Genomic DNA, 14,864 nt, shown 5'->3' on the forward strand with positions numbered 1-14,864 from the left:
CCATGTAAGGTAAAGCTGTAAATCCTCAAACCTCAGAGAGATCAACTCTAAGATACATGAAGGTCAGCCTTTCTATTTTATTCAATAAAGACAGTAAATTGTTGACAAAAAATGTTGGACATTCATGTAACACAGCAGTTTAGATTGCTGAAAAAAATGAATCAAGTGGGTTTAATACCAAAAAAGCAAGTCATGGTGACTTTATGCCAGATCTTGAACATCATTTCAGAAGTCAAATGTAAGCTGGAACCACTTGCTGCTATTTTACTAGATGAAAACAAAGCTAATGAAAGAGAAAAAGATCAATTAAAGTATCTGCTATCTAACTCAACTTTTTAGTACAGTTACAGAGGCAAATGATAAATGAAAAATTTACACATGCTAAATTTGATAAGTCAATACTAGTTATAAGTAACTTCATAACAAGCAGAAAAAAGTCATAAATCCAAACAAGCTATGAATAAGTACTTGGAAACTTGAGTTAGCAATGCATAACCCTTTTATGAACAACAATGAACAAAAGAGATCAACGAGAAACAGATGGGCTAAACAGAGGGCACTCAATAATGCACTGAAATAGGAAAATTTGAAGCACTGGTTAGATCATTCTTTTATTAACATAAGAGTACAATCCAGCAGTCGCATTTTCATAATGCAAAGAGCCATCTGAAGTATTGCACACAGAGAAGGGTGGGAGACAAAGCTATACTGCCCTTCGTTGTTATTATTATTAAGGACCCCAGCCCTTACCCTTCCTCACAGAGACCATTAATGTAGTTGATTGGAAAAAGAAATTAGAGGTTCCAGTTGTGCCCTAATCCACTGATCAATAAAGATCTCATCATATTTCTAAGAGGGAGATATACATGGAAAAGCCCCAGGCTTCTACTCTGCTGCCTGATACCACCAGTTCATAGGAGATAAATTCCAGAAATTATGATTGAATCACTATGAACTGCCCTAAGAAAGAACTCTCTGGATAAAAGATTTATTAGAAGATATTTGCATACTTAGCAGAAATAAGAGTTATGCACAGCAACTTTCAGCCAACTGAGAGGTAGAGGGAAACAGTGGGTGCATCTACAAGAGATGTTAATAGTGCAGTAGACTAATTCTACTCCACATTAGCGTGTCATAGTAAAAGCCATGCTAATGAGCAGTAGAATTAGTCTACTGCACATTAGCATCACATAAAAAAAATATGTGCCAGCACTGCTACGCAGTAGTGCTGATTATGTCGCATTTAGGACCTGTTATTACAGGTACTAAACTTAACGTGCAGGAATTACAGCACATTAATGCACATGTAGACATGCCCAATGACTCCTTCAACTCACCTTATGACTACATAATTTTAGGAACCTGATTTAGGCCACTCCCAAACACCTACCTATCTACAGATTTCTGTTTTAAAGCAATTCAAGTCTAACCCTATAATTAAAAACCCTATAAGAAATACTAGTGAACTCTGCAATGCAGTAGGCTCTAAGGAACTAAAGTATCCCAGTTTTAAAATTAGCACCACATTTTTAAAAAATTGCATAAGAAAACACTGCAAATAAACTCTCTTTCAACCATGGAGCGTGCAGGCCTACGTTAGATATAAACAGACAGCCTTCAGAGCAGGTTAGAGAGATAAAGGCCATTCATGACTATTTTTGAAAAGTTAACAAGAAAAAAAAGCAGTTATAAAAGGGCAAATGGCAAATGTCACAAGGCATTTGTACTTTAGATGATTACTTGAATTTCCAAATGTTCTAACTAATGCGCCTAGTTTAAATAAAATCTAGTTAAGAATTACTCTGATGCCTACCAAATATGGAACTTTTTGATATTTATAGAAAAATGAAATACCATCTCCTGGGGCTAAAAAGGTATCATCAACATGTAGCTCAATAGCTGACAAATGGACATCTTAAAAAGGTAAAAATGTTTCATTGGATCCATACCAAGGAAAAAATCTGACTGAGCATTTCATAACGTTTTGATACCAGTCTCTTTATATCTGAAATCAATGTGAGTTAGGGCCCCTAGTAAAAGTTAGGTACCTAAATTACTTTATGAATCTGGGCATAGAGTTCAGTGGAAATCTATGCTAAATTGCTATAATTGTCAGAGTAAAGTGTATGTTGAGAATTTTTAAAAAATTATTAATTCTTTCTTAGACTGGTACAAAGCACGCAGGATATGGCTTCAGGGCTGAAGTTTACAGTTAAAAGAATTAATATGTGAAATCTTGGTTGCCAGCACAGCACAAGAGACAGAGCCAAGATGCACCCCAGAAAAATGGCAGAAAAGCAAAATGCTGCTATTTTCCCACTGTGACATGATGGGGGCATCTAGATTGATTACACAGAACAGGACCTATGATGAGAGGCTGAGAGCCATGGGACTCTTCAGCCTGGAAAACCACAGACTCAGGAGGGACCTGGTGGCTGTCTGTAAGTATACAAGAGGTATACATCAGCATCTGGGGGAACGCCTGTTCACCAGAGTGCCCCATGGGATGACAAGGTCAAATGGTCACAAACTCCTCCAAGACCATTTCAGGCTGGACGTAAGGAAAAACTTCTTTACTGTCTGAGCCCCCAAGGCCTGGAATAGACCGCTTCCAGAGGTGGTGCAAGCACCTTCTCTGGACTCTTTCAAGAAACATTTGGACACTTTCAAGAAACATTTGGATGCCTGTCTTGCTGGGATCCTGTGACCCTAGCTGACTTCCTGCCCCTGGGACAGGGGGCTGGACTCGATCTTCTGAGGTCCCTTTCAGCCCTAATGTCTATGAAATCTATAAAATCTAAAACTACTCATGCTATACAGATTGTTTCTTTTAATCCAGTTGTCTCTCTTTATTCATAATAAATCTTGGGTTACTATAACTCAGCTGGTTTTAAACAGAGGATTTCACATGAACTATGCCAGAGAAGCAAGATAACTTCCAAGAAGGGACAGGCAAGGAAGGGTGTCTGCAGCTCATTCCACTACGGAGTCTGAGTCAAGAATGCACATTATAGGAAATCTTTATTAAGGGCCATGGTCCTAATAATGCAGTAGCTCCCAAGAGCCATAGCAGAACCAAATTTAAAGGGAAAAACCAGTAATCATGTGCAATCATGAAGGTGTATATCACATGACCAAATCAAGAAAACATTTATTCTATATTTTAATGGATTTAAGGTTAGAACCAAATGTTACATCTGTCTTGGGCCCAGTCAGGCCCTTTTCAGCTAAGTACAGACAGTCAAAAACCCTGAGGCTGAATCTATTCAGTCTCTGCAGGTTAGTCTAAACCACAGAGATTAAACTGAGAAACAACTAGACATACATTTACTTTTGATTCAGGAAATGCAGACACATGCCTGCAGTGGCTCTAGCCAGAAGCCAGGGGATAATAGAACATGGCTCTCTAGCACATAGCCAACATGGGCTGCATGTTCACTTCCTCTTCCTGGTGCCCCAGGGGTCTCTGGGATTTGCAGCCCAGACTCACGCCAACAGGACTCTTCCAGGCAAGGACTGCTTCCAGGTGTCTCTGGGATCTATAGTCCACAGTAGCAGCCAGTAGTAAATTTGAGTAGGGAATGGGGTGTTTAACCCCCTCCTCTCCGACCCAGACCCCAGCTGGGGTTTGCCTGGGGGGTCTATGACAGCTCTATGTCTTCTTTTTTTTTTTTTTGTAATTAAAAAAAATATATCAGTCTAAGCATAATAAATCTATAAGCATACAGATGGTTGTCACTAGGGGTGTGCAAAGTGGGCCCTATTCAATTCGGATTTGGATCACTGTCCCCAATTCAATTCCACCAAATCCGAATCTGAAGATTCGATGCTGATTCATAGAATCAGCAATTCAGGCATAGACACAGCTTTAAAGTTTTTTCTACATACCTTGAGGTAGCAGGCACGGCTCATGATTGCTGCGATACTAGGGTGCATGGAGTGTCCCACAGGAGTGCAGGGGGGCCCTCCATGTGCTCAGCGGCAAACCCAGAAGTACTTCTGGTCCACATCCAGGTCTGCCAGGGAGCATGCTGGGTGCCCCCCCCGCCTTGCCTCCCCAGCTCGGTGATCAGCTGCAGGGGGACCCTGGGTGCCTCCCCCAGCCCCAGGAGGCACCAGTCACCAAGCCACAGGGGCACGAGGGGTCCCCCACGCACTCCCCGGCAGACCCGGAAGTGCTTCTGTTCCATTTCCGGATCTGCTGCTGAGCACGCTGGGGAGCCCCTGTGCTTCTGTGGGACACTCCATGCACCCCAGCATTGCAGCACTCATGAGCCCCTGCTACCTAGAGGTATGTAGAAAAAACATTTAAAGCTGTTTCTATGTCCAAATCTCCAAATCCGAGTCTCTCCAAATTGATTCGAAGGGTTCCGATTCACTTTGGAGAGGTTAAAGGGTCCTCTGATTTGATTCAGATTTGGAGATTCAGCCACTGAATCGGGCCGAATCAAATCAGGGACCGAAGCTTTGCACAGCCCTAGTTGTCACTACACTGATCCTGTGGCCCTTCTGAACAACGTAGTAACAGCAAAGCTAGAATATTTCAACTCTGTAACTAGTCTGCTGGGTGACCTTGGGCAAGTGACATTTATCACTTTCTGCTTCAGTTTCCCATTCTGTATTATAGGAATAGTCATACTGACCCTTGTGGGTAAAGTATTTGGAGCTCTATGTATGAAAATCTGTAACAATATTAAAAATGTACATAGTTGCTGAACATCAGAGCGTATTTTATTTTTGTCTAGTTCTAGAATTTCAGCTCAGATGACTGTTACATCCTATTTCCTTTAGAAACCTCTGTCTCTTTATTTTCTCTCTTTTCATTTTTCTACATCTCTAAGCTATAGGGAGAACTCAGAAGAACAGCAGAGTCTCCCAATGCCTGAAGAAGGGTGTTTGTGAACAAAAGCTTGTGGAGAACTTTTTTCCAAATATTTAGTTGGTCTAATAAAATATCACATCTACCCAAAGAAGCTTGCCTGCCATCTGCCTATTTCTTATTTTTCTGCAAGGCCCACTACAGTCAATAAATACTTCCACACAGGGCAACAGACAGTTTTTTGAGTATTTCCATTTCCTAATTTGAGTTTGCACAACATTAAAATTGGACACATTCATTGTTCAAGTGGATCCTCAATGTTCTATTTTTTCTTTAATTTCAGCTCCTGTAAGCCCTTCCCCTCTCCCTCCAACGCATTTTCCCCCTTGACTTTAACAACCCTCTCCACTCTATCATCTTCTCTGTCTAACTTTTTCCTTTGTTGCCTAAAGAATAGCTTCAACTTCCTCTTCTTATCTTCACAGGCTCTCTTGTAAAGCCGTGTCCCTTCCATGCTCACAAAGAGATTATTTTACTCTTGTTAGGAAAAATATCACAACACAAGATTCTTCTATCTGCCACTGCTCACAAACACTCCAGTTAGAAAAGCAAGCTGAATCCTACTTACCTTAATCATGGGAAAAGGCAATAGGTTTACTTGAGCAAAGCAAGCAGGATTTGTCCCTCATGTTGTTTTGCCATAGCAACATGTACCAAAGTTTCTAGGGTATCCAAGAAAGCTGTTCATGGCCTAAGTTTTTTCACTTTTTGTTTGTTTGTTTAAAACATGGCAACCATTTCACTTATTTAACCTGTTTTCCTCCCACAGGTTCCCATTTCTTCTCTATGCTGTAAAAATGTATGTTCTGTGTTTAAAGAAAAAACTAATTGCATGTAATCAGGTATGCAGGAGACCCGTAAAGATTTAACAGATGGTAAATTAAATTATACAAGCTGTTCAGTACACTGAACAAAACAAGCTTTTTTAAAGAAACATTTACAAACCCAATCTTATTAAACATCTGTTTTTCAAAGATTATTTTTTGTTTATGACATTTGTACTGTGTTAATTCTGTTTGATTTGCATATATACTGACTGGAAAACCGGCAACTAGTACTATCAAATACTACTGTGAGGTTCATGACTATGTCCAAGATACTGGTATGTACATAAATCCTCACATTCAGAATTTAAACAGTAACTTATTCATAAACAATTAAGGAGACAGATTCTGTTTTACAAGCATGCAAGTAATTTAATTTCCAGGGAATAAGGAAAGTAATAAAAGCAAATATCATGAAAAATCAAAAGCCAGGGAAAAAGTAACTCTGATGCCTTACAGTTCACATGCTGCCATGCTTGTTGTGAGACATTTCAACGAGTCAAAGCTAAAGGCTATGAGAACTGGAAGAGTGCCAAAGGAAGATGTTTTCTGCCACTTAGCAATTGTGCCCCCTCTCTCCCATGTGACTTTTGTTTTTAACATTTTGTTTATTTATTTTCACATTAATGTACTACAATGTGTTCTGTCAAATTACAGGAAGCCACAAAATACACATAAATCAGCTCTTAAAAGTGAGTTAGAAAATGTCACCCTTTTTTTGCTTGCAGAGCCCTGATAAAGTAATGAATCGGTTCTGTACCATAGCATATATCTTGCAAATAATTGGCGCACAGATGTGGTTAGGACAGGAGACAGCCATTCTCACTATCATTCTACGTTCAAATTTCCCTTCAGCCCACACAAAGTTGTTCTTGTCTGATTTTAATAGTTGTGAATTTATATCAGTAAAGTAAAATCATGAAACCAGACACTGTGGGAGTTTGGGCTGAATAATCATTGGAAGATAAGGCCCAAAGTTAAGAGGCAGTCAAAAGAAGTGAGGCCATACCATCCTCCTGCATGTAATAAGGTTTTGCAGAGTGAACCAGGCAGTTAAGTCTTTTAGGTCAAAGGGGAGGGTTTCTTTGTTGGGAGAATGAGGAAAAATGCAGGTGGGAGAGCGGCACTTAAAAAAGCCTGTGAAAAAGTGGAGAACAAATGAAGAGAGCCCCTCATAAAATAACAGTATATGGAGCTCTGCATAGAGGTAGGTGAAAGCACACAAAGTCCTACAGAGGACGCATCTGAAAGTCTCTGTACAGAAGAACATGCATTCTCTTTACAATGATACCTGTGAAAGTACAGTAGAATGCCAAACAGCTATACTAATTAAGGCCAACCTGCATGCAGTTATGAACACGTGGTCAATCAGTAACCTCCAAAAAGATCCATTCACTAAAACTGTTCATAAACCTGAAATATTACACAGTCCAGTACTGGTACAGTATAAACACAATTACATTAAAGCAATTCTAAAACAATAATCAATATGTACTGTATTTTTTTTTTATTTTCACAGTTGCCATGTGGTAGCATGCAGCTGACTGGACCCAAGGCTGACTGGACTACAACTGTTTGGAGTTCTACTGTACATAAATCTCTAAGGAGAAGAAAGTATACAGCACTAAGGATAAGAGTTTGACAGAAATAAAATGCAGCACAGAGTGCAGTGGCAGACACTTCACATGTAACTTGTTGCTATAACTATTAAAACTGGAATTTCCTTCAGCAACAACATAAGCCATGATATCTTTACGAAAGACAAAGAAGGAGATGTTGGGATCTGTGCTTGACAAATCAGATTGCGATGCAAGTAATCTGGGACCACTTCCCAGTTCCCAGCTCTACAAAAGACCTCCTGTGTTAAATCACTGGATTATTCAGTTCCCCCTAGCACTGCAATGATATGGCATCCAGTACTTTGCTAAACTAATTCCAAGTGTGTCTGGAAGATCCTCAGGTAGTCTGTCAGTAAGCAACATAACAAAGCCTATGAACTAACAAACATCTTGCTTTCCTCTTCATCCAATACAATGTTCAGGAAGAAAGAGACAGAAAGAAGCCAATACATCTAGTGAGATGACAGGAGTAATTCTGGTGCTTGGCCAAGGCATTTATACATGACCTCTGGGAGTGGGGTTTATTTATAAATAAATTAGAGTGCTCCAAGCACTGCTCTAATTAAAGCACCTGGAGTGTCTTGTGTATCAGCATCCCCATGCTTCAAAATGGTAAAAGGGGTGCTTTATCTAAAGTTTGTCAAACAAGCTTTAGATAAAGTGCCCCATTGCCATTTTGAAGCACAGGGACACTGACACGCAAGATGCGGGAGGCTGCTGCAGCACAGTAAGTGCCACACTCCAGCAGACTCAATTAATCGAGTCTGCTCCAACGTGCTGGAATTATAGCACATCGGAGCAACTTTTCTGCTCTTGTATAGGCACAAGCCTAAATCCCACATTCTAAACCAACTTAAGCTCCAAGTAAAGTAGATTTCAATGAGGCTGGAGAGAGCAATTTTAATTCAAAGGCAATGGAAGCCCAAGTCATCTTATAATATGGGACTTGAGGTCAAAAGTCACTTTGACAATTCTGAAAATGTTACCCTGAAACAAGAAAAAACAGAACCTGCAGTAGCTACTACATAGAAATCTTCAGGACAGACTTGGAAATGAGCAAGATAATCTAGCAATCTACAAAGTAGGCACAATCGTTCCTCCTCAAACTTACATTTCTTTGGCCTAATTGTCTTATTTTTTATGGCTTCTATATGGAAACTGAATAGCTTTGCTGGCATTGGAGTATCTTACTTATCACAAATATAAAGGTTGCCAAGTACCTCACACAAAATGCCATTAATCTTAGTTTTACTTGGCTCAATCTCTCACTCTACACCTAAACCAAACAGATAATCTCTCAAATATAGATATCAAAACTACTTGCTGTAACCTTGAATGAAAATCATTTTGTAGCCTGCCTTAAAACAGAGCCACAAGAAGTTGGAATCCTACTACAGCCCAAGGATTCCTTTAGCTAGGTACTGCCTGATTTAAAGATCTCACATAAACTGTCCTCATAACAAATCCTTGATGCAATTAGTCCTTCATAGATAAGAAAACTGCAGAAAACTAAGACAAATCCTATCCAGCATCCAGAACCTCTTTACTAGAGAACTAACTATATTAATCCTTGTCATATTTAAATCTGGGATAGTAAGCATATTCCCTTTAGAATGAAATAAAACTGCACAGATTAGCATACAAAGAACCAACAACAGGAAAAGTGGATGAAACATTTACAAGTAAATCATCCTCACTGTTGTTTTGAAAAAAAAGTTAGAAGACTGAATAAAAAGGTTAAAATTATTAGGAAATAAACTAATATCAAAACTATAGAGTAGCAGCATTAAAAACACATTTTAAGAGAAGAGATTAAAATAAATTTTACTTTGGAACAGCATGTTCTCAATTCTGCTCTCTAGAATAACATACACTTTAGAAAGAAGGTAGGTTGCTTCTTCAGGCCATTAAGCAAAAAAACAATTAAGATAAATTTCTACTAACAGTTAGTGATCAGCCTCTAAATCTTCAACTGCACTTTTATGAGATAGGAAACTTCTCCCACACATGTAGGGAAGACCTTGTAGTGCAACTTTGGTAAAACGCCGAGTCAAAAGGTGCTTCCCTTTGAGTAGGAGTCATCCATCCTCTCACTAAGTCTGCCAAATAATCATTTTAATAGTTTAATTGGGCTAAGAAGCACATTTTGATTGAAGCAAGATATTTGCTCTTATAATTAACATGACATAAGGGCACATTTCAAAATGGTCTTCAAGGGCTATAAGGATTTGGTTCAATTTTAAATGCATCACCTGCATATACCACTCTGAATCTGAAGTCCACATATTTCCATTTAACGTACCAGGTCTAGGAAGATAAACATCTTATTGCTTTACACTAAATTTAGCCACAAAGACAATAAAAGACCCTGGATATTAAGTAACTTGTAATGATTAGGGGGGAAAGGGGAGATTGCAAAGAGTCCATGAGCCTCTCCAGGCTTTATTTACATCCTGCATACCATGAAGCAATACTCAGAAACAGGGATGGATCCAGGAAGGGACAGTGATGCAGCCACACACCCACTTCTGACCATGCTGCTGGAGCAGCAGCAAGGGACTTAAGTATCCAAAGGTAAGAATTCTCCTCTGTGCTCAGAGGCACATCCCCTCCCTTGCTCTGCCCCTCAGTGCTGCTGTCCTCACTGAACGCAGGGCAAGAGGAGACTCCAGAGCTACTGCTGCCCACTGCAAGTGGTCTGCATGGGGGGTTGGGCTCAGCTCAAGACAGTGGGGGTGGCATGTGGGGTTTCCCTTCCTGTCTGGTCTCCTCAGGTGTTCTCCACCAGCCCCAGCGCAGGCACAGGGAGGGGGAACCCTGCCCACCCCCACCTGTCTCGCAGGCTGAGCCCAGCCACTGTGAAGCTCAACTGGAGTGGGCAGGAGCAGCTCTGGAGTTTCCCTGGAAACAACAGCAACAGCAGGTGGGGAAAGACGTGAGGAAGGGAGGCAAGGCGACATGCCTCTGAACAAAGAAGGGAAGGGGAGGGGGGGGCGGGGAAAGATAACTTTTACCTGCTCTGGGGTCTTAGAAAACTGACTGCTGTTGCTGGAGCATGGTCTGCCCACCTTAGTGCAAGGAGGGGGAGGAATGGGGAGGGGAGGGGAGGGAAGAAGGCAAGCTAAGGAAACAAGCAAGCAAGCTAAGGAAGTATGGGTTGGATGGATGGACTGTAAGGTGGACAGAAAACTGGCTAGATCATCAGGCTCAAAGGGTAGTAAGCAATGTCTCAATGTCTAGTTGGAGGCCAGTATCAAGTGGAGTGCCTCAGGGTCAGTCCTGGGGCCATTTGCTCAATAGTTTCATCAACAACCTGGAAGATAGGATGGAGTGCACTCTGGACAAATTTGCAGGTGACGCCAAGCTGTGGGAAGTAGTAGATACACTGGAGGGTAAGGCTAGACAAATTGGAGGACTGGACCAAAAGAAATCTCATGAGCTCAGTAAGGACAAGTGCAAAGTCCTGCACTTAGGATGGGACAGTCCCATACACCAATACAGGCCTGGGACTGACAGGCTAAATAACAGCTCTGCAGAAAAGGACCTGGGAGTTTCAGGGACAATAAGATCAATATGAGCCAGCAGTGTGTCCTTGTTGAGAAGAAAGCTAATGGCATACTGGACTGCATTCGTAGGAGTGTTGCCAGCAAATCAAAGGAAGTGATTATTCCCCTCTATTTGGTATTGGTAAGGTTGCATTGGGAGTTCTGTGTCCAGTTTTGGGGCCCCCACTATAGAAAGGATGTGGACAAATTCAGGGTCCGTCTGTCCTATACTGCAAAAGCTGCGGCCACAGGGGGCCCTGCAGCTAAGGGGCCCCCTGCACATAGCCAGCAGAAGTGGGGGGCTAACAGGGCTCAGCCCCCGCCTCCCCCCCAACACAGGGCAGCAGCAGGCATTGCCTTAGGGTAGCCTGGCCACAGGGTCCTACGGTGGCGGGGGGGCAGTCATGTTGAGCTACCCTGCGCACTTGCAGACAGGATCACAGCCGGCCCAACCACAGTCAGGCAAGTTTCTTTTAATTTGTTTTTTTGTTTTTTTTAATTTCCATGGGCTTAGCAGGAAGGCAGATCGAGACCTCCACAGTGCAGGAGAAAGTGAGGTAGGGGAAGGGCAAATCATTCACCCCTCCCCTAGCACACTCCCTCCTGCACTGTGGGGATTGTCCCACCCGGCCCAGCCCCCATGCACCGTGACTGGGGCCCTGGCCCAGCCAGATCGTGGAATAATCAGAGCCCGGCGGCTCCTCCAGAGGCACAGCACTGGGCAGCCAAGGGTTGGGCGGGAAGGCATGTGGCCCCTGACCTTTGCACAGGTGAAGGCAGGCCGCAGCTGCAAGCTGGGCTCAGCCTCCGCTCCGTGTCTCCATGCCTTACTGCCGCTGCTTTGAAAGCAGCAGGTGCTGCCATGTGCCTTGCTGCCTGGCCCATCCACACAGAGTCTTGACTGCCCTTGACTCTCACAAAGAACCACCACCAATATCTGTAGAAAATGCAGTGGATAATAAAATAAGCCTTAAATAAATATCCATATTTTCTTACCATCAGCAGAATTACTATGCAACTTGTGGTCCTCACTTCATTTGTCTACAGGAAAACAACCTATGTGTATTAGTCCAAAGTTTTAACCAGTTTCAGATCATGACCTTTAGATAAGCCATTCTCCTGGAATCTCAAACTGTGACCTTGAATAGAACCTTTTTTATCTATTTAAAATCAACTCTTCACTCAGCTGACTTTCTTCAAAACTTACATTTTATTCTTTTTTTTTCTGTGAAACATATCTTGGCTGGAATAATTTTTATTACTTACAGGACCAGAGCGGATAGCTATTATTACAAATATTCTTGCTGCAGTAAATACATTTTGGCAACAGCAAAAAAAAAAAAAAAAAAAAAAAAAGAGAACTCAGGACCATCCATTTAGAAGTAGTATTCACAAAAAGCATATGTGAAACAATACTGCTACTCACAGTTTCCAGTAAAACAATCAAATGCTATTATTTCACTATAAATACTGTCATTAACTTGCATGTCTTAATAGACTTAAATATTAAATTAATCGCTAGACTTTATTTTAGTGCTATATAAAAAAAAATCTTAATTTTATTACTACTAGTATTTATTAGATGCATATGCTACCATCCTCAACACAGCCACCACACTCTGGCCCATGTGAGACAAGGGCAACTGGGGACCCTCTCCAGTAGGGTTGGGGGTGGGCACCAGCAGGGCTAGGGGAGCTGTGGCTTAGGAGTGAGGGGCACCAGGGTGGGCAAGGGACTGTGGGTCGGGAATGTGGGGCACCAGCAGGGCCAGGGCCTGGGGTTGGGAGTGAGGGGCATTGATTTGGGCAGCAGGGCACCAGCATATCAGGGCTGCTCGGCACCACAAAGTAGTGAGGGGACAGCTACAGCTGGACCTTCATCATGGTGAGTGAAGGGGAAGCTCTGATTTTCCATGATAAATAAAACCAAAATCAAACACCAATATATATAGGTACTTAGAATTTATTTTATTATAATGACTGAGGTACTGGTAGACTTCCAAATTGCTTTAAAATTGTAAATATATCAATAAAACTTTGTGATATATATCCCGTGCCAACCCATATATATATAAAATTAGTGGAGTTTTATTTTAATCGCAGAAAAACATGGATTTGGGAGTTTTTTAATCTGAGATTTGGGGGGTTTTAATCAGAGAATTTGCAACTTTTAAACAGAAAACCAGGATCCCTGATCATAATATACAACTGAAACTGTTAGACGCTAGCATGCATTTGTTAGTCTTCAGATATATTATAGCCCTGGAAGAAGTAACCCCATATTTATTGTATTCATATACCTTTTGGAATTAAAGTCCTTATCAGCCTACTACAATGGTATTTCAAAATCTGAAGATTGCAGAATGCTGTATTGTGCTCTGGAGAAATTGTCTAGAGTCAGATCATTTGATCATCAGGAATACATTTAGCATAAAGCTGAATCTTTAGATAAAAGTATTACAAGGTAATAAAATTATCCTTAAAAGCTATGTTAAAATACCATTAAAGATGGAAAACCCTAAATTTGTATTTATAATGTATGTTACTTTCACATCTCAGTGAATCAGTTTCTTAGGAAGTGCTAAGCACAAAAAGCATTGCATCTTTGCCTATGAGGCACAACAAACATTAAAAAAAGATAGAAGTGTGATATAAGCAATGGCAGAATTTGAAGGCAAATACACTGTTGATCCTTTTGAGTCTACTCACTGCCTTCCAGCATTTGATAGGACTCAAACGGAAAGGATGACAAACATGTGACCTTCTGAAATAAGAAAGCACTTGGGTACTGAAGTTGGGGAAGACTCGTTCTTTGCCACATTCATTCTGTGTTTGGGTCCTGAGCCTGCCATCACATAGCCAACTGGGGACCTCATTTGGCTCCAAGTCTTTCCTAACTGAATGCACCAACAGTGACAGGGGCCCATACCAGTCATCAAAAATAACATACATTAGTATTTAAAGAACAGGCAGTCAACAAGTAAAACCAATACAGAAAATACTGGAAAATTATTGTTGAATGATGCCAAGAGAGTTGGCTAGTCTTTGACAAACTAATGAGGCAAGGACATTAACTATCCTTCTAAATATTAAAGGATTGATTGGTATCCAACAATATTCACTTCTGTGGTGAGAACCATGTGGCAATCTTATACAGCAAAAATAGTTTAGGCAGCTACAATTCCTTGGCAACTTAAAAGCTCTATATACAGGATTGCTGCTACACTACTTTGAATAACAAAGGCAAAACAGCAATAGGTAAAAGTATGTTACCATCATCCAAATCAAATCCTTTAGGTAATTAGTAATAATATACCACTTCAGTTTTGAATACCTAACCTTCATGTTAAAAGAATAATTTCACTTCAGTGTCTTAAATACATAGACCAAATTCAACATATACTAACCTGAAGGAGATTTGTATAATATGCGCCTGTGCCAGGCCACGCTGGATTCAGGCCCCTGCATTAAAAAAGCAAAACATTTAATAATCAGTACAGTGCAATTTTGTCAGGTGGACTAAAGTTCACCCTTTAAAGAAACACTATCAAAACCCGCAGGTCCAAAATGTAACTAACAGTGTTCTGTGTTCCCCCTGCTGGTTTTGCAACTAACTTACAAACGCTTTCTGAGAGCTTTACATCATTGGAGGATGCTGGTATTCAAAGACGTTTTGTTGCAACAGAAAAATAAAAATGGAAGTTGTGTCTGTTAGATGGATCTATGTTCATCCCATTTTTAAAATTACTTGTTCACATGATCTGATGATTTGAGGATCTGAGTATACAAAAGATAAAACAATATATTACTAGAACCAGGCCAAACTACTGCTCACTCTCCTATTGGCCATTAAACCCAGACAAAAACACAGATAACTACCTCTCTCTAGTCAGGTTGCTACAGAAAGCCTTACAGAAAAGAGAAACTATGCAGGGTGTCCTCAAAGTAAACAAAGTGAGGCCATCATAAACATTTGGGGAAAGCAGGTTTCAGAATG

General features: G+C 40.9%; 1 protein-coding gene across 20 annotated transcripts in view; it reads right to left on the reverse strand.

The window, feature by feature from the left end:
- Positions 1-14,655, reverse strand: part of TGFBR3 (transforming growth factor beta receptor 3) — a 185,677-nt gene extending 171,022 nt beyond the window's left edge. For 17 of the 20 annotated variants that reach the window (XR_003093613.1, XR_003093612.1, XR_003093610.1 and 14 more), the window contains exons 1-2: positions 14,487-14,654; positions 14,275-14,329 (exon numbers count right to left, since the gene is read on the reverse strand). The gene's annotated coding sequence lies outside the window, so the exon portion shown is untranslated. Of the gene's footprint in view, positions 1-14,274; positions 14,330-14,486 lie in introns of all 20 variants that reach the window. The other 3 variants (XM_006021813.3, XM_014519087.2, XM_006021814.3) reach the window with 2 other exon arrangements.
- Between the last annotated feature and the right edge of the window lie 209 nt (positions 14,656-14,864).

This window comes from Alligator sinensis, unplaced genomic scaffold (assembly GCF_000455745.1).
Source record: "Alligator sinensis unplaced genomic scaffold, ASM45574v1 scaffold199_1, whole genome shotgun sequence".
NCBI lineage: Eukaryota > Metazoa > Chordata > Crocodylia > Alligatoridae > Alligator > Alligator sinensis.